Genomic DNA, 18,962 nt, shown 5'->3' with positions numbered 1-18,962 from the left:
GCTGTTGGCTTCCTCTCTTGTGGGTAACTATACTCTATACTGAATTTGAAATGTTGTGTTTTGACACCATCCATCCAAGTTTACTTTTAGGGTTTCTATTGGTGGAAGCAGCATTAACTGAATACAACTTTTAAAAGTAAAACACGCAAGCACAATATTTATGTGTGTATATATAATGCATGCTTATATAGACATATATTGCTTTCTCTTTTATGCATTTATTCTTTTTTCATTCTCTTTATACATTATGCATTTATTCTTTTAATTTTTTTAAAAATGTATTTATTTATTTATTTATTCAGTGTGTGTGTGTGTGTGTGTGTGTGTGTGTGTGTGTGCATGTGCAACACATGTGTGGCTTGAGGCAGGCATCTTTACCTGCTAAGATATGTATCTCTTTTAGTCTTTTTTTTTTAATTTAGAGAATACTTTATTAGTTTTTGTAATCAAACCCACGTATATAAGACCTTACATATTTAATACAGTGTGTTACCCCTGTACAAATGGAAAAAACTTAAGTTCAACATTTCTAGACCAATATGGCTGTTAATTTCTGTACAGTGCCAACTCAACACAGTAAATGGGGATACTTTTTTCGAAAGTTGACAGCACAGGTAAAGTTTCAAAAAATTCAAATTATATATCTGTATATATATATTTATATTTATATAAAAAGACCAATAATAGCAGTGTGTTATGCATCAACAGCAGCAACAGCTTTTCCAGGTTCTGCAGTCATCTGAACAAAACTGTAGAGACATCCAACACACTCCATTAAAAAAAAAAAAAGTAAAAAAACAAAACCCGAGAAAAAAGCACAGTTCGGTTACTCTTGTGGTACCTGGCACCATTTTTTTTTAATTAGCTTCTCAATCATCATCTGGAAAGAAAACATTCTGAGCAACATCATTAAAAACAGCTCTGATAAAGCACGGTCACTACTACGTATCATAAAGCAGGTACAAGCTATTTTGCATCCACAGAGGTATGATACAGTACTGTCCTACATCTATAATACTAGAGGATACAATTTAAAAGGCATTATTTGAGACTTGATTCTACTTTTCCAGCAGAGGGCCCAAAGGATGGTGTGACACAGCTTTGTAAAGAAACATACTCTAGACAGGATTTCCTTTCACTAGTGGCACACTTCTAAGGATTCATTCTCTCCATGAATGTCAGCTAAAACCGTTATTAAAAAAATGAAATATCCCTAGAACAAAACCGTATAACCACCGGATTCACATGAAGATGACCTAGTGGAGACAAGCTGGACCTCACCTTACCAACAAGCTATCAAATCTGTTATGTTTAAACAGTGAGACCTCCAAGGAAGGAGATGCCAAGTAGTGCTTCAAAGCTTTGGACCACAATCAAACACAGCATCCTTTTCAACAGAAGCAGAAGCTCATCTGAATATGCTCATGGATGCTGACATCAACATTTAATCATCTCCTCACTCATCCAGGAAGAGGGGGAGATCAGTTACTACTGTACTTTATTGTGTTCAACCAAATCACCATGTTACAAAAATAGCAAGCTGCCATAATAAAAAATAAGGCTCCTCTATCCAGCACCAGATAGCATCATTTTACTTTCAAGCCTAGAAATTGCACACTTGTATATAAACCAATCGAAGATGAGGATTGAGAGTTCATCTTGGTGGATTTTTCCTTTGATGAATATGAAGTGTCCTTCCTTATCTTTTTTGATGACTTTTAATTGAAAATTGATTTTATTTGATATTAGAATGGCTACTCCAGCTTGCTTCTTCTGACCATTTGCTTGGAAAGTTGTTTTCCAGCCTTTCACTCTGAGGTAGTGTCTGTCTTTGTCTCTGAGGTGTGTTTCCTGTAGGCAGCAGAATGCAGGGTCCTCATTGCGTATCCAGTTTGTTAATCTATGTCTTTTTATTGGGGAGTTGAGGCCATTGATGTTGAGAGATATTAAGGAATAGTGATTATTGCTTCCTGTTATATTCATATTTGGATGTGAGGTTATGTTTGTGTGCTTTCATTCTCTTTGTTTTGTTGCCAAGACGATTAGTTTCTTGCTTCTTCTAGGGTATAGCTTGCCTCCTTATGTTGGGCTTTACCCTTTATTATCCTTTGTAGTGCTGGATTTGTAGAAAGATATTGTGTAAATTTGGTTTTGTCATGGAATATCTTGGTTTCTCCATCTATGTTAATTGAGAGTTTTGCAGGATACAGTAACCTGGGCTGGCATTTGTGTTCTCTTAGGGTCTGTATGACATCTGTCCAGGATCTTCTGGCCTTCATAGTTTCTGGCGAAAAGTCTGGTGTGATTCTGATAGGTCTGCCTTTATATGTTACTTGACCTTTTTCCCTTACTGCTTTTAATATTCTTTCTTTATTTTGTGCGTTTGGTGTTTTGACAATTATGTGGCGGGAGGTGTTTCTTTTCTGATCCAATCTATTTGGAGTTCTGTAGGCTTCTTGTATACCTATGGGTATCTCTTTTTTTAGGTTAGGGAAGTTTTCTTCTATGATTTTGTTGAAGATATTTACTGGTCCTTTGAGCTGGGAGTCTTCACTCTCTTCTATACCTATTATCCTTAGGTTTGATCTTCTCATTGAGTCCTGGATTTCCTGTATGTTTTGGACCAGTAGCTTTTTCTGCTTTACATTATCTTTGACAGTTGAGTCAATGATTTCTATGGAATCTTCTGCTCCCGAGATTCTCTCTTCCATCTCTTGTATTCTGTTGGTGAAGCTTGTATCTACAGCTCCTTGTCTTTTCTTTTGATTTTCTATGTCCAGGGTTGTTTCCATGTGTTCTTTCTTGATTGCTTCTATTTCCATTTTTAATTCCTTCAACTGTTTGATTGTGTTTTCCTGGAATTCTTTCAGGGATTTTTGCGACTCCTCTCTGTAGGCTTCTACTTGTTCTCTAAGGGAGTTCTTTATGTCTTTCTTGAAGTCCTCCAGCATCATGATCAAATATGATTTTGAAACTAGATCTTGCTTTTCTGGTGTGTTTGGATATTCCGTGTTTGCTTTGGTGGGAGAATTGGGCTCCGATGATGCCATGTAGTCTTGGTTTCTGTTGCTTGGGTTCCTGCGCTTGCCTCTTGCCATCAGATTATCTCTAGTGTTACTTTGTTCTGCTATTTCTGACCGTGGTTAGACTGTCCTATAAGCCTGTGTGTCAGGAGTGCTGTAGACCTGTTTTCCTGTTTTCTTTCAGCCAGTTATGGGGACAGAGTGTTCTGCTTTCGGGCGTGTAGTTTTTCCTCTCTACAGGTCTTCAGCTATTCCTGTGGGCCTGTGTCTTGAGTTCACCAGGCAGGTTTCTTGCAGGGGAAAAGTTGGTCCTACCTGTGGTTCCAAGGCTCAAGTTTGCTCGTGGGGTGCTGCCTAAGTCCTCTCCGCGGCGGCAGCAACTGGGAAGATCTGTGCCGCTCTTTCCGGGAGCCTCCGTGCACCAGGGTTCCAGATGGCGTTTGGTGTTTTCCTCTGGCGTCTGGATGTGCACAGAGTGCAGTCTCTTCTGGTTTCCCAGGCGTGTCCGCCTCTCTGAAGGTTTAGCTCTCCCTCCCACGGGATTTGGGTGCAGAGAACTGTTTATCCGGTCTGTTTCCTTCAGGTTCCGGCGGTGTCTCAGGCGCAGGGGTCCTGCCGCTCCTGGGCCCTCCCCTACGGGAACCCAGAGGCCTTATACAGTTGCCTCTTGGGCCAGGGATGTGGGCAGGGGTGGGCAGTGTTGGTGGTCTCCTCCGTCTGCAGCCTCAGGAGTGCCCACCTGATCAGGCGGTGAGGTCTCTCTCCCTCGGGGTTTGGGAGCAGAGAGCTGCTGCGGGCCGGGATCCGCGGGTGTGGGACTTCCGGTAAACACAGGAATTCCCCGGTCCTAGAGGAATTTTGCCTCTGTGTGTCCTGAGTTCTCCAGGCAGGTTTCTTGCAGGGGAAAAGTTGGTCCTACCTGCGGTTCCAAGGCTCAAGTTTGCTCGTGGGGTACTGCCTAAGTCCTCTCCGCGGCGGCAGCAACCGGGAAGATCTGCGCCGCTCTTTCCGGGAGCCTCCGTGCACCAGGGTTCCAGATGGCGTTTGGTGTTTTCCTCTGACGTCTGGATGTGCACAGAGTGCAGTCTCTTCTGGTTTCCCAGGCGTGTCCACCTCTCTGAAGGTTTAGCTCTCCCTCCCCCTCTTTTAGTCTTTTAATAAACATTCATAAATGTCTACTATATATTATATAACATGTACTATATACTATTAACTATATACTATATATACTATGATATATACTATAATGTATACTATACTATATATTAGCATAATATATAGTATTATAAAAATATAATACTAATTATAATAATATATTTTATTATACAAATATATACTATATACTATATACTATATACAATATATACTATCTGTAACAATGTATATATATTATATAGTAATATAATGTATATTATATATTATATGTACTGTATATTGCATATAGTATATATAATATCCTAGATGCTATATAATTTATATACACTATATACTGTAGTATATTTATACTATATAATATAGTATTATAGTATATAAAATGGCATAAGATATAATGTATCATATATACTGTGTAATATATAGTATATTTAGATAATATAAAATATATAGTGTATATACCACATATAGTATATATAGTATGTAATATATTAGTATGTGTACATATAATATATAGTATGCATATATGTAATATGTATACATAATATAGTATGTAATATATAGTATATACTATATATAGTATATAATAGTATATATATAATTTATATATTATATAGTATTTATAGAAGGAGCTAGAAACTGTAGATAAGATATGTTTATGCCCTTAAGTGATTTGAATTCAGTTATGAAGGTCGTGTACGAATGACAAACACATGAAAGTCTGCTACTGGGTCAATGGAGAATTGCCACCCCAGTCTAGGCTCTTCTGTAGTAGGCAGCCAATCACTTTCCAATGCTGTACTAAGGCTGAAACAGTCCCCCACATGAGAGAATCCTCAACAAACCTTCACCTGTTACAGATTGAAAAATAAAATCCCGTTATTTGGGGCAATGTGGATGAACTTAGAGAATAGTAAGGTAGGCACAAGAAGACAAATATCCACCCTCTTGTTAAATATGTAGAAGCTAAAATGGTTGATGACTAGAAAAGGACAAAGAAAGACTAGCCAATGGCGATCAGTCAGAATGAGATGGGAGAAATGACAGTGCTGCTCTATTTCAAGTAGAGCGACTACTGATGTCAATAATACACCGCACATTTCAGAAAGGCTACAAGAAAGGACTTTGAGTGTTTTACCCACAATATATAAATGTTTGAGTAGACAAATGTTTAATTGGATTTGAACATTAACCTATGGGTTCATGTATTAAAATATAACATGGCTCCCAGTAAATGTATACACTGCTTAAATGATACCTTTTGAAAAAAATGAAAATATATTATTCTCATAGAAGTGAGTGAGAGTAGATCAGTGGTTACCAGTAGCTAGGCAGGCCTGGAGAAGGGAGGGAGGGGAAACAGGAAATGGGAACAGGATGGACCTAGGGAGGAGGAAGATCTAAAGCTACATCAAATGGCATCGTCATTATAGTTGACACCAATTAGTTTATCCTTGAAAATAGCTAATAGGGGGGTAGGATTTACAGTGACTGAAGATTACTTGATTCACTCTGTACAAGTACACAAGTAGCACAGTGTGCCCCATAAATAGATGTAATTATGCAACGAGTAAGCATTCATTCAGATGTGTCTGTCTCTGTCTCTCTCTCTCTCTGTCTCTCTCTCTTTCTGTGTGTGTGCGTATGTGTGTGTGTGTCTGTGTGTGTGTGTGTGTGTGTGTCTGTGTGTGTGTGTGTGTGATGTGTGAGTGTTCATGTACTAAGGGAAGAAAGGTTTGGAGGAAGAGCATGCCCACAAGCTTGATGGCAGAGAACAGGGGAAAAAATGTCAATGAAATCATGCCGTGTGCTACCCAGGTGGAAGAAGGGTTTGACAAGAACCTTAAATTACCACAGAAAGCTGGGGGTTAAGATTTGCTTTTAAGCAATAAAGAAGACTGCCATGAACAGAACTGACCCAAAGAAAGGCACTATGGTGCTCACAGGGCAGTGAGTGGGTAAGGACTGGGGGTGAGGAGATGGGAACAGACAGACAGCAATCAGGAGGCTACAAGTGGCACTGCACAACACCGATGGCACAGCGTCTGAGGTCACAGAGCAACTATGACACTAAGAGTCTGTTTGCTTAGACGGGGATTACAGGAGGGGAAGGTTATTTGGTGCTTCACAGCCACTTGAGGTTGGCTGACCTAAAACTGCTTAGGAACCCTGTCTCCAGGACTCTACATGAACTGGGGTGAAATTTTGCATTCATGAGCCTTAGCTGAGGACAGCTTCCTGCTCCCCACTTAAGCTGACAGTGGCCGGAGGGAGGGGCCTCCACAGATCTCTCCAGATGAAGGCTTCCGAGGAAGGCCTTTACTGGTGGCTCTCTAATTCCACTGGGGTAAGAGTGGAATGGCTTTTTCCCCCTACAGTATTTCTCTTAGGTCAAGTTTTTCATAGCTTAAATCACTTGCAGACCATGGATTTAATCCCGTCTCAGCCGTATACAGTTAAAGACCCTTTGAGCCACAATAGTTGGGCAACATCTTCCATCAGTTTGAAGTCCCAGGGAAGGTTTCCTCCCCTCAAGTCCCAATTCTGCATTTCTGTCAGAAACGGTCTCCAGAGATACAGTAGGTAGATCTGAATATGGCAGCAGCTCAGCCAGCTCCTGAGGAGGGCAAGGAGCTTCAAGCTAAGCCTCCTACTGCAAATAAACCAAGTTGCTTTTAGCAAGAGAGTCATCCATGTTTCAACTCTTGGGTGTTGTTGTTGTTGTTGTTGTTGTTGTTGTTGTTGTTGTATTCTGGGTTTTGGTTTTGGTTTGGTTTGGTTTTTTCCCCTTAGAGTTCTCTGGTACACTAAGACCAAGATGGAAATATAAGGCACCCACAACCAACAACGACAACCTCCACCTTGAGGAAAGGCTGAACTGAGGCATGCCTGGACTCCTACCGTTACCAATGCCTGGACTCCTACCGTTACCAATGCCTGGACTCCTACCGTTACCAATGCCTGGACTCCTACCGTTACCAATGCCTGGACTCCTACCGTTACCAATGCCTGGACTCCTACCGTTACCAATGCCTGGACTCCTACCGTTACCAATGCCTGGACTCCTACCGTTACCAATGCCTGGACTCCTACCGTTACCAATGCCTGGACTCCTACCGTTACCAATGCCTGGACTCCTACCGTTACCAATGCCTGGACTCCTACCGTTACCCATGCCTGGACTCCTACCGTTACCAATGCCTGGACTCCTACCGTTACCAATGCCTGGACTCCTACCGTTACCAATGCCTGGACTCCTACCGTTACCAATGCCTGGACTCCTACCGTTACCAATGCCTGGACTCCTACCGTTACCAATGCCTGGACTCCTACCGTTACCAATGCCTGGACTCCTACCGTTACCAATGCCTGGACTCCTACCGTTACCAATGCCTGGACTCCTACCGTTACCAATGCCTGGACTCCTACCGTTACCAATGCCTGGACTCCTACCGTTACCAATGCCTGGACTCCTACCGTTACCAATGCCTGGACTCCTACCGTTACCAATGCCTGGACTCCTACCGTTACCAATGCCTGGACTCCTACCGTTACCAATGCCTGGACTCACTCCTACCGTTACCAATGCCTGGACTCCTACCGTTACCAATGCCTGGACTCACTCCTACCGTTACCAATGCCTGGACTCCTACCGTTACCAATGCCTGGACTCACTCCTACCGTTACCAATGCCTGGACTCCTACCGTTACCAATGCCTGGACTCACTCCTACCGTTACCAATGCCTGGACTCCTACCGTTACCAATGCCTGGACTCACTCCTACCGTTACCAATGCCTGGACTCCTACCGTTACCAATGCCTGGACTCCTACCGTTACCAATGCCTGGACTCCTACCGTTACCAATGCCTGGACTCCTACCGTTACCAATGCCTGGACTCCTACCGTTACCAATGCCTGGACTCACTCCTACCGTTACCAATGCCTGGACTCCTACCGTTACCAATGCCTGGACTCACTCCTACCGTTACCAATGCCTGGACTCCTACCGTTACCAATGCCTGGACTCACTCCTACCGTTACCAATGCCTGGACTCCTACCGTTACCAATGCCTGGACTCACTCCTACCGTTACCAATGCCTGGACTCCTACCGTTACCAATGCCTGGACTCACTCCTACCGTTACCAATGCCTGGACTCCTACCGTTACCAATGCCTGGACTCACTCCTACCGTTACCAATGCCTGGACTCCTACCGTTACCAATGCCTGGACTCCTACCGTTACCAATGCCTGGACTCCTACCGTTACCAATGCCTGGACTCCTACCGTTACCAATGCCTGGACTCCTACCGTTACCAATGCCTGGACTCACTCCTACCGTTACCAATGCCTGGACTCCTACCGTTACCAATGCCTGGACTCACTCCTACCGTTACCAATGCCTGGACTCCTACCGTTACCAATGCCTGGACTCACTCCTACCGTTACCAATGCCTGGACTCCTACCGTTACCAATGCCTGGACTCACTCCTACCGTTACCAATGCCTGGACTCCTACCGTTACCAATGCCTGGACTCCTACCGTTACCAATGCCTGGACTCCTACCGTTACCAATGCCTGGACTCCTACCGTTACCAATGCCTGGACTCCTACCGTTACCAATGCCTGGACTCCTACCGTTACCAATGCCTGGACTCCTACCGTTACCAATGCCTGGACTCCTACCGTTACCAATGCCTGGACTCCTACCGTTACCAATGCCTGGACTCCTACCGTTACCAATGCCTGGACTCCTACCGTTACCAATGCCTGGACTCCTACCGTTACCAATGCCTGGACTCCTCCTACCGTTACCAATGCCTGGACTCCTACCGTTACCAATGCCTGGACTCCTACCGTTACCAATGCCTGGACTCCTACCGTTACCAATGCCTGGACTCCTACCGTTACCAATGCCTGGACTCCTACCGTTACCAATGCCTGGACTCCTACCGTTACCAATGCCTGGACTCCTACCGTTACCAATGCCTGGACTCCTACCGTTACCAATGCCTGGACTCCTACCGTTACCCATGCCTGGACTCCTACCGTTACCAATGCCTGGACTCCTACCGTTACCAATGCCTGGACTCCTACCGTTACCAATGCCTGGACTCCTACCGTTACCAATGCCTGGACTCCTACCGTTACCAATGCCTGGACTCCTACCGTTACCAATGCCTGGACTCCTACCGTTACCAATGCCTGGACTCCTACCGTTACCAATGCCTGGACTCCTACCGTTACCAATGCCTGGACTCCTACCGTTACCAATGCCTGGACTCCTACCGTTACCAATGCCTGGACTCCTACCGTTACCAATGCCTGGACTCCTACCGTTACCAATGCCTGGACTCCTACCGTTACCAATGCCTGGACTCCTACCGTTACCAATGCCTGGACTCCTACCGTTACCAATGCCTGGACTCACTCCTACCGTTACCAATGCCTGGACTCCTACCGTTACCAATGCCTGGACTCACTCCTACCGTTACCAATGCCTGGACTCCTACCGTTACCAATGCCTGGACTCACTCCTACCGTTACCAATGCCTGGACTCCTACCGTTACCAATGCCTGGACTCACTCCTACCGTTACCAATGCCTGGACTCCTACCGTTACCAATGCCTGGACTCACTCCTACCGTTACCAATGCCTGGACTCCTACCGTTACCAATGCCTGGACTCCTACCGTTACCAATGCCTGGACTCCTACCGTTACCAATGCCTGGACTCCTACCGTTACCAATGCCTGGACTCCTACCGTTACCAATGCCTGGACTCACTCCTACCGTTACCAATGCCTGGACTCCTACCGTTACCAATGCCTGGACTCACTCCTACCGTTACCAATGCCTGGACTCCTACCGTTACCAATGCCTGGACTCCTACCGTTACCAATGCCTGGACTCCTACCGTTACCAATGCCTGGACTCACTCCTACCGTTACCAATGCCTGGACTCCTACCGTTACCAATGCCTGGACTCCTACCGTTACCAATGCCTGGACTCCTACCGTTACCAATGCCTGGACTCCTACCGTTACCCATGCCTGGACTCCTACCGTTACCAATGCCTGGACTCCTACCGTTACCAATGCCTGGACTCCTACCGTTACCCATGCCTGGACTCCTACCGTTACCAATGCCTGGACTCCTACCGTTACCAATGCCTGGACTCCTACCGTTACCAATGCCTGGACTCCTACCGTTACCCATGCCTGGACTCCTACCGTTACCAATGCCTGGACTCCTACCGTTACCAATGCCTGGACTCCTACCGTTACCAATGCCTGGACTCCTACCGTTACCAATGCCTGGACTCCTACCGTTACCAATGCCTGGACTCCTACCGTTACCAATGCCTGGACTCCTACCGTTACCAATGCCTGGACTCCTACCGTTACCAATGCCTGGACTCCTACCGTTACCAATGCCTGGACTCCTACCGTTACCAATGCCTGGACTCCTACCGTTACCAATGCCTGGACTCCTACCGTTACCAATGCCTGGACTCCTACCGTTACCAATGCCTGGACTCCTACCGTTACCCATGCCTGGACTCCTACCGTTACCAATGCCTGGACTCCTACCGTTACCAATGCCTGGACTCCTACCGTTACCAATGCCTGGACTCCTACCGTTACCAATGCCTGGACTCCTACCGTTACCAATGCCTGGACTCCTACCGTTACCAATGCCTGGACTCCTACCGTTACCCATGCCTGGACTCCTACCCTTACCAATGCCTGGACTCCTACCGTTACCAATGCCTGGACTCCTACCGTTACCAATGCCTGGACTCCTACCGTTACCAATGCCTGGACTCCTACCGTTACCAATGCCTGGACTCCTACCGTTACCAATGCCTGGACTCCTACCGTTACCAATGCCTGGACTCCTACCGTTACCAATGCCTGGACTCCTACCGTTACCAATGCCTGGACTCCTACCGTTACCAATGCCTGGACTCCTACCGTTACCAATGCTTGGACTCCTACCGTTACCCATGCCTGGACTCCTACCGTTACCAATGCCTGGACTCCTACCGTTACCAAAGAATTGCTACCTCGAAGCACCTAAGCGTGAGGAATTATTCAGCTTGGCTGGTTTTCCACGAATAACAGCATAGTTGACTATTGCAGTCACAGCAACAGGAAGTCTGGGGGTGGAGGGGGGGTGCACAAAACCCCTGGTAAGTCTGTCTTTGTGCATTCCAGTCGTAAACAAGAGTCCCCTCACTTTGCATGCGGGCCTGCTGTCACCTTCACTGTGTTTATCATTTCAGACAAAGCGTCTTCAGGAAGCAAGAGCATCCTTCTTTCTTGACGCCTCACACTGATTAAATCTTCTGGAGAGAAGTTAGGCAAAGCAGAAGCTGCCTCCTCTCCAGTCAGCCAGAAGCAGATTTCCCAGCATACAAATCTCCTTCCCTTTTCTCATTGTCAGGGAAAATAAATAAAGGTGATAAAATTTTGTGGCAAGTTTCTACTGAAGATGTAGCAGTTTATGTCTAAACTCAATGCTGAATTTTTTTTTTTCTTACCAGCTTGGTGAATTATCTAGCAACACAAAGAATTGTGAAGCAGCTGGGGTATTTTCTCTTAATTCAGAAAAGCTGGAGAAAGCAAGCGATGTTGGAGTTGACGGTCCGGAAGAGCTGCACCCCCAAGATAGTACAATCCCCCTTCAGGAGAGAAGATGCAGAGAAGCGAGGCTTGGTTGGAGATTTTGCTGGTGGCAAGAGACAGGAGGATAGGAATTGGCAGCTCTCTGCAAACTGATTAGTGTCTGAATCTCTAGAATGTGTGGTTTCAAAAAAAAAATAACAAACCGGGGGGTTGGGGATTTAGCTCAGTGGTAGAGCGCTTGCCTAAGAAGCACAAGGCCCTGGGTTCAGTCCCCAGCTCCAAAAAAAAGAACCAAAAAAAAAATAACAAACCGGGAACAAACCCTGCTAACAGAAATACACCCCAGTTAAAAATCTGGAGAAACAATTACATCAGTGGCATATGTGCTGATCGGAGCAGTAGAGCTTGTCTCTTTAATCTCCCCTGTTCGAAATATAAAATCTACTTAATAAATCACACAGCTCTGTAGACTTCACAAGCAATTCACATGAAAAAAAAAATCCAGATTTTACAACAGTTATCTGCACTGCCAACTAGCTGCTAAGAGCTACTGGAATGAAAGAACTTGGTCCAAGAGGTAAAATATCTTGTGTGGCTGCTAAAACCCATCTGCATCACTTCGGAGATTTCTGATTTCTGTCAAAGGCCTGTAATTGTGGGGGAGACTATAAGCCTCTTGGATCACCACCCTAGCAACTCAATTCCCAGACTGCCCTTTTCCATTCTTCCCAAACAACTGGCGCTTAAACATCACTACAGGCAGGAAAGTAGGACTCCCAGAATGCACTTCTATCCCCTGCTTGCTACAGGTCAATGATTCTTACATCACCGTGTAGACCCTGAGCTTTTCTTCCCCACTCCCAAACTTGGAAAACTACTAATTAGCTCACGAAGAAACAATATGTAATCTCCCTACCACGGCAGTAGCCATACGTGAATGGAACGCACAGATGTATACTTTCATGCTTCACCTAATAAAGAGAAGTAATTTCCATCCAGGCAAGCTCTAAAGACTGCACTTCAATCCTCCCAGGAAGGTGGGAGGCGTGCTTTGTGCAGACTGGCCCAGCCTTTGATGGATTTATTGAGAAGACCTACTGACGAGAATAAGCACAGGAACGTACCATGGTTGAGAAAGAAGAGCAACAGGCTTCCAGAAGCCCATAAAACAGTCATCGGGCTGAGAAGATCATGTTGACAATGTGCTAGGACCAGAAAGGAAGGCATTTCTGATGTTTAACGGAAAATAAAATTTCAAACGCAAGGTGAGCTTGCGGCCAGTGTCTGTCTAGAACTGCTGGGGAAAACATTCTCGGAGACTCTGACCCACTCGCTGTGCATAGGACTGCATTGCAGAGCCAGTGCCAGTGACAGAGCCAGGGCCAGTCAGGGCCAGGGGTAGGGCCAGGGCCAGGGCCAGGGGTAGGACCAGGGCTGGGATCACTGCTTAGCCTCCCAACAGGGGAAGCCAGAGTAAAGAGAAAGAAACTCACTTTTACTTAAATTGCCACTGACCTCCAGTGCTCAGGTAATGAGGTACTGTCCTTGAAATGTAGGGTTTTTTTTTTTTCCAAAAAATCAAAAATTAATATTAAGGCCCTGACATTAATGGAGGAAGGAAAGAGGGAAAGGAAAGGAAGACCAAGGATTAAATATACAGCCTTACTGAACATGGCAAGCTACTTATGAGGATAAATGCGTTCTGGATTTAGCCAGAGTCTGGAATATCTTGTTCAGACCCTGAATTTAGGGCTGATGTTCATTTAGAAACTGCTAGCTTCTTGACATCTCAAATCCCCCTCTAGCCTCAGTACGATGGTCTAAGTTATACTTCAGGTCTCTGGTGAGAAGCAAATTCAAGGAATGAAGAGAGAAGATGACGGTGTTTTGCACAATGCCTGGTAACTACTAAGCACTTGGCCAATGAGACCTGTCCTCCAGGGTTCTCACTGTCCATTGTAGGAACAGTCTGGCAGCAAGGAGACAGTCCAGGCTGTGTAAGAAGACCCTGTCCGAGTTCTTTGTTAGGTGTGGCCCATTCAGCTGAGCCAACCTCAACCCTAGGAACAGGCTCTGCACAGGCCCTGCAGAAGTTCTCTGAAGAATGAAGTGCTGGCAGGCATTCCCAGAGGGTGCACCATCTCATCCCATCCCAGTAGATCTCCAGGCAAAGCATCCAGTGTTTCACTGCCCCTGATAATTTACATTCATTTATTTTCTTTACAAAAGGGAAGACACCTAGCTCCATACAAAGTGAGTGGGGAATAGACAGCTGGAACCCACTAGATGGAAGAAGACCGTGAGCACCCGAATACAATAACCCTCTCTCATTACTGCCAGGACACCGGAAGCAGAATCCAAAGCATCTTTGTGAGTGAGCAAGTTAGCCAACTGCCTTCCCAGCTGATAGAAACAGACAGCCAACCACGAAAACAGGACGTGTTCCCTGCCACAAAAGAGAAGCAGAGGGGATTGTGGTTGAAGACAGTGGCAACTGGGTATCCAGGTTTGCTCTCCTGTTGTAGCATTGAGCAGACCCACTCAGCTCAAGGCTTTGAGGATATTTCTCTTCAGACCACTGCTGAGAATCCTACCAGCAACTACAAAACACACTGTGCCTCTGGGAGTGACTGAAACACCATCTTTTATCTGTAGAACTAGCATGCTGCTGGCATGGTCTACTTCAAATATGCAAATTATTCACCCAGGATGAAAGCACCCAAGACATTCAAGGTAAAGCTGGCTGGATGTCAGCTGTTAGGGGCACGTGGTGAGAAGACATTTTCTACATGTTCTTATCAAAGATTTGAATTCTAAGTGTTGGTCTAATTTCAACGTGTGTTGCACACTGCTTATTGTCTCAGATGTAGACTTATTAGGCATTATATTTACTATATTATTTATAAGACTCCACCTTTATTGTGTAAGTCACACAAATAAATGCTTGTGTATATTTACCAACAGAGTGTTATAATTCTATATATTTTTTCCTTTCTCTTAACTGTAACACTTTGAAGGCAAGCACCATGTCTTACACTGAGTCCTTATATATTTTGGATACTAGTCATGATACTGAAGATTCTCAAACCAACATTTTTCTGGATTAATAAAGAGAGGTGCGTGTTAAGAAGCAGTTGGTTTGGGGTTGGGGATTTAGCTCAGTGGTAGAGACTTGCCTAGCAAGTACAAGGCCCTGGGTTCAGTCCCCAGCTCTGGAAAAAAAAAAGAAGCAGTTGGTTTGTGAACAAACACAAAAGGAAGAAGAGATTGATGAGAAATAAGACAGTAAATTAAAATATTGCCTGACAATCTGCCTTCCCATTACATGGTTCCAAGCTATCACATCAGTGCAGTTTGACACAGAACCCTGTTAAAACAGGGCACTATATGACATTTGTATCTGTAGGGAAGAAATGGCAAATTTTGAGCTGCCAAATAACATTTTTAACAGACAAGCTTCAACACTGCCCAGCACAAGACATAGAACCTTGTCTTTATTCATTCTCTTTGACATTTTTATCGACTACTTGAGTAATGATAAGAAGACTTCTTATCGGCCTAAGGATGGCATCAAGCCAGGAAGGGCAGCCAGCATGCTATACCCAGGAGTCAAGATCTACAAAATAAAATTTAAATAACAGGCTTGGCATCAAGCTAAATACAACACCAGGTTAAATTTAAAGTTATACACTTTGGTTCAAAGAATAAACAAGTAAACTCAGAATGGCCAAGGTTTCACCAGACAGATTAATTTGGACAAATGTTAGAGATAATTGGCAAACACCACGTCTTCTTAACATCCAGCAAAGCACAAATGAGTCTCATCTTGAGATTAGAATATCTCGACCAGGCACAATTGTTCTTATGAATATCTTAGTCAGGGTCTCTAGAAAAATAGAACCAACCACACACATATAAATCAACTATCTTCAAGATGGAGGCCTGAGAATCTGATCGTGTAGTTCAAAGACCTGATGGCCCAAGGCTGGTGGTGTAAATCTCAGTCTGAGCCTAAAGTCTCTTAACACAGGGTCACCAAGGCCAGACAATGTTACCTCATGGTAGCCAAGCAGAAGGAGTAGAAATCCAACCTTCCATTATCTTCTGTTTTATTTGGACCTTCACTGGATGGGATGGTGCTCATCTTGGGGAAGGACAGGTACTAAATTACAAACACCCTCATAGTCACCTTGAGAGGTAATGTCTGGCCGCTGGTCTGACTATAAACCCTCTTGACATAAGGAGGCATACGGACTATGAGGCAGAGGTGAACCACAGGCAGAAAGAAGGAGCTGGGGAGTTGCCACCATGCTACAGACACCCACAATCTTTGGCTTCCATTTTAGATCCCAGAAAGGAACCCACCCAGAGAATCCCAGTAGTGGGCCATTCTCTCCTTCAACCAACATGACGTCAGCACCAATCACCCCAAACTTACAGAAATGGACTTCTCATACCTCTAAAGAGTGGAGAATCAAACTGGAAATGAGTTTTCTTACCCAAGGCCTTTTTCTGCTGTCCCTGTTGCAGTATTGCGAACATGGGACGTTTTATAAATCTCTTTTTCCGTCTTCCCCAGCTCTCAACCACCACGTTCACACATAAAAGCAAAATAAAACAAAACAAAAAAAAAAAGGCTGGGGCTATAGAACCAAGAAGAAAAAAAATCATGTTAAAAAAACAACAACAAGTAGCAACAACACATAAGGAATGAGGTAAACAGAATTCCTACCCGTGAGTTATAAAAACGGAAAGGTAAGCAGAGTTTTATAGACCCAGAGAATGATGAAATGAAGAGAAAGACATCAAGTCCACCCAAAAGGTGATAAAATATTTTATTTGTCTTCTGGTTGTGAAAAAGAAAATAAATCATTAAAATGCCTGTCAGGGTGCCCCAAGGAAAAGGGCATCGAATGGGACTTGGCTATAAATGTTGTAGGAGTAATAAAAGAGTTGGTTTTGTTTCCTTAGCATTTTTCTGGGCTGAGCCTTCCTATTTCAACACGGGAATAGAACAGCGGTAAAAATGAACCCGCTGCAGGGCACACATTATTGTCTCCCGGGCTGGCCTGACTCACGATCTCCAGGGTGGCTGTTTCTGCAGAGAGCAGATTCCTATTTCACTGACCCTGCAGGACAAGCCGCCAAACACCAGGCCTTCTGGATTACAGCTTCTTTTCTTTTCACAGCTACTAATGACTCCATCATACCTTCTATAAAACATTTATTTTTTTTCCCAGTCTTTGGAATTGAAGATGGAGACAGGCTCCTGCCCCCAAGGCACTCATTCTCCTGTCTAAAGGGCCTTGGATTAATTCTATTGTTGTTTAGTGATGTATCTCAAGTGCCTGGAGGTAAGGAAGGGTGTCAGGGTAGCTGTTATAATAGCAACTGTGGGTTTTATTTAAACCTGAGAAGGATTAGGTAAGAATTTGCAGAAGAGGTAGGATTTCCATTAACCCACAAGCTCACAGCCAGCATCCTCTTTGAATATAGTCTTTATGCTTGAACCATCAAGCTGTCCTTCCTGCAGACACATAATGGCTCAACTAAGCCTCAGATACAGCTTCTGCTGAAAACTACATTTCTCTAGTCTATGATGACCATAAATATTAAGAATTAAGAATTTACAAAGGGACCGAGCTTCCAAATAAACCAGACACACTTACTAACCAATATTGCTTTCTACAACTACACAGACATCCGAACTAGGTCTAGAAGAGTTTAGTCTCAATTTTTCCATCTGAGGCCTATACAGAAGGACCTAAGGATAGCACAGAGCTGGGACATGACAGAAGAGGTGACATATATAAAATGGAAATTCCTTTGGTGGCCTTTCAGTAGAATTCCACTATGATGGCACAAGACAGTCAACATTGTCACAAGCTTTAAAAGAGCTTCCCAAGATTGCCACTGATTTATTTTATCAGTACATAACAATACTCAGAAGCCCACATTTTATACTAAGGGCTACACCTATGTTCATGGGAGCAGCCGCAGGAAGGCTAGAGAGGTCAGATGCCCCTTGTTGTTGTACACTGGTCATTCACAGGGCTACTTCTGACAATATGGCCAATGCCACTTCTCAAATGGAAACATGGCATGATATTCTCTGGAATATCTCTCCAGAATGAACCATGACTCCATATTCCAGATGCATATGCAACTTACAATATTCAATAGGAACTTTGGTTCTCCATGCCCATTGTCTGAATATTCCTATTCAGTGGAAACCCATACTGCATCCTGGATGACTCAGGGCAATAATAATGAGGAGATGTGTAATGTTCTCTTGAAGTCACTAGTTAGGATAAGAGCAGTTGCTCATTGCCTGACAGGACAGGTTTCTCAGGCCAGCCAAGAACTGAACAAATAAATCAATGTCACTTTACTGTCTAACATCTTAAACCCACGTATTCAAGATTTGTAGCTCAGCTCTCAATTCAAAGAAAGCTTTTACCGAACTATCCTTGGGGCCTTAGGTGATAACAGAGATGGACAGGACATCAGTGAGGCACACCAGAGGGCACATTTGTCGCACTGCTGGAGAGAAAGCCCGAGAGAGCACACTGGTTTTTCTGTACTCTGTCACTGACTCCGTTATTTCAGGAATCCTTTGTATAAAGCTAACACAAGGTCTTATTGACACCGAGTAAACAAGTATGTTGACAAGGGAAAATAAAAGCTTCAAACCTGGCAGGACGGTTTTACAACTTGGCAACTGCTAAGGAACCTTGCCCCTTTCAGAGTCAGAACCAGAGCAGGCCAGAGAATGCCCTGGAGATTTCCCTATGCCTTTTGTCTCCCCACCCCCACAATTTTCTAACTATTCTAATTTCTTATAAGAAATTCTTTTTAGAATTAGAAATTATTCTTTGTGGAGGAGAAGTATATTAAACTGCTGTTTAACTCCAAATAAAGGATCCATAAAATATAGAAAGTCCACTGCCTTAGGAGCTATAAAGTTACATGTTACTACATGTTTCCTCACATTACAGTAGAGTGGGCAATAACCAACAGACTCAGTGGGTTATGTTGGTGACCCTCCATGTATATGTCTAAGGGCTCCAATGTAAATCTAAGGAATGGTTTGGCCATCAGTTGAAGCCAGGCCCTGCTCCGTGCACAGCTGAAGGTCACCTGTCATCCAAAC

General features: G+C 44.4%; 1 protein-coding gene across 20 annotated transcripts in view; it reads right to left on the bottom strand.

Moving 5' to 3' along the window:
- Lypd6b (Ly6/Plaur domain containing 6B) overlaps positions 1 to 18,962 on the bottom strand; it is a 175,567-nt gene that overhangs the window by 37,682 nt on the left and 118,923 nt on the right.

The sequence above is a fragment of the Rattus norvegicus genome, chromosome 3 (genome assembly GCF_021556685.1).
Source record: "Rattus norvegicus strain SHRSP/BbbUtx chromosome 3, alternate assembly SHRSP_T2T, whole genome shotgun sequence".
In the NCBI taxonomy this organism is placed as follows: domain Eukaryota; kingdom Metazoa; phylum Chordata; class Mammalia; order Rodentia; family Muridae; genus Rattus; species Rattus norvegicus.
The sequence above is the reverse complement of the archived record's forward strand: the minus strand, read 5'-3'. Positions and strand labels throughout refer to the sequence as shown.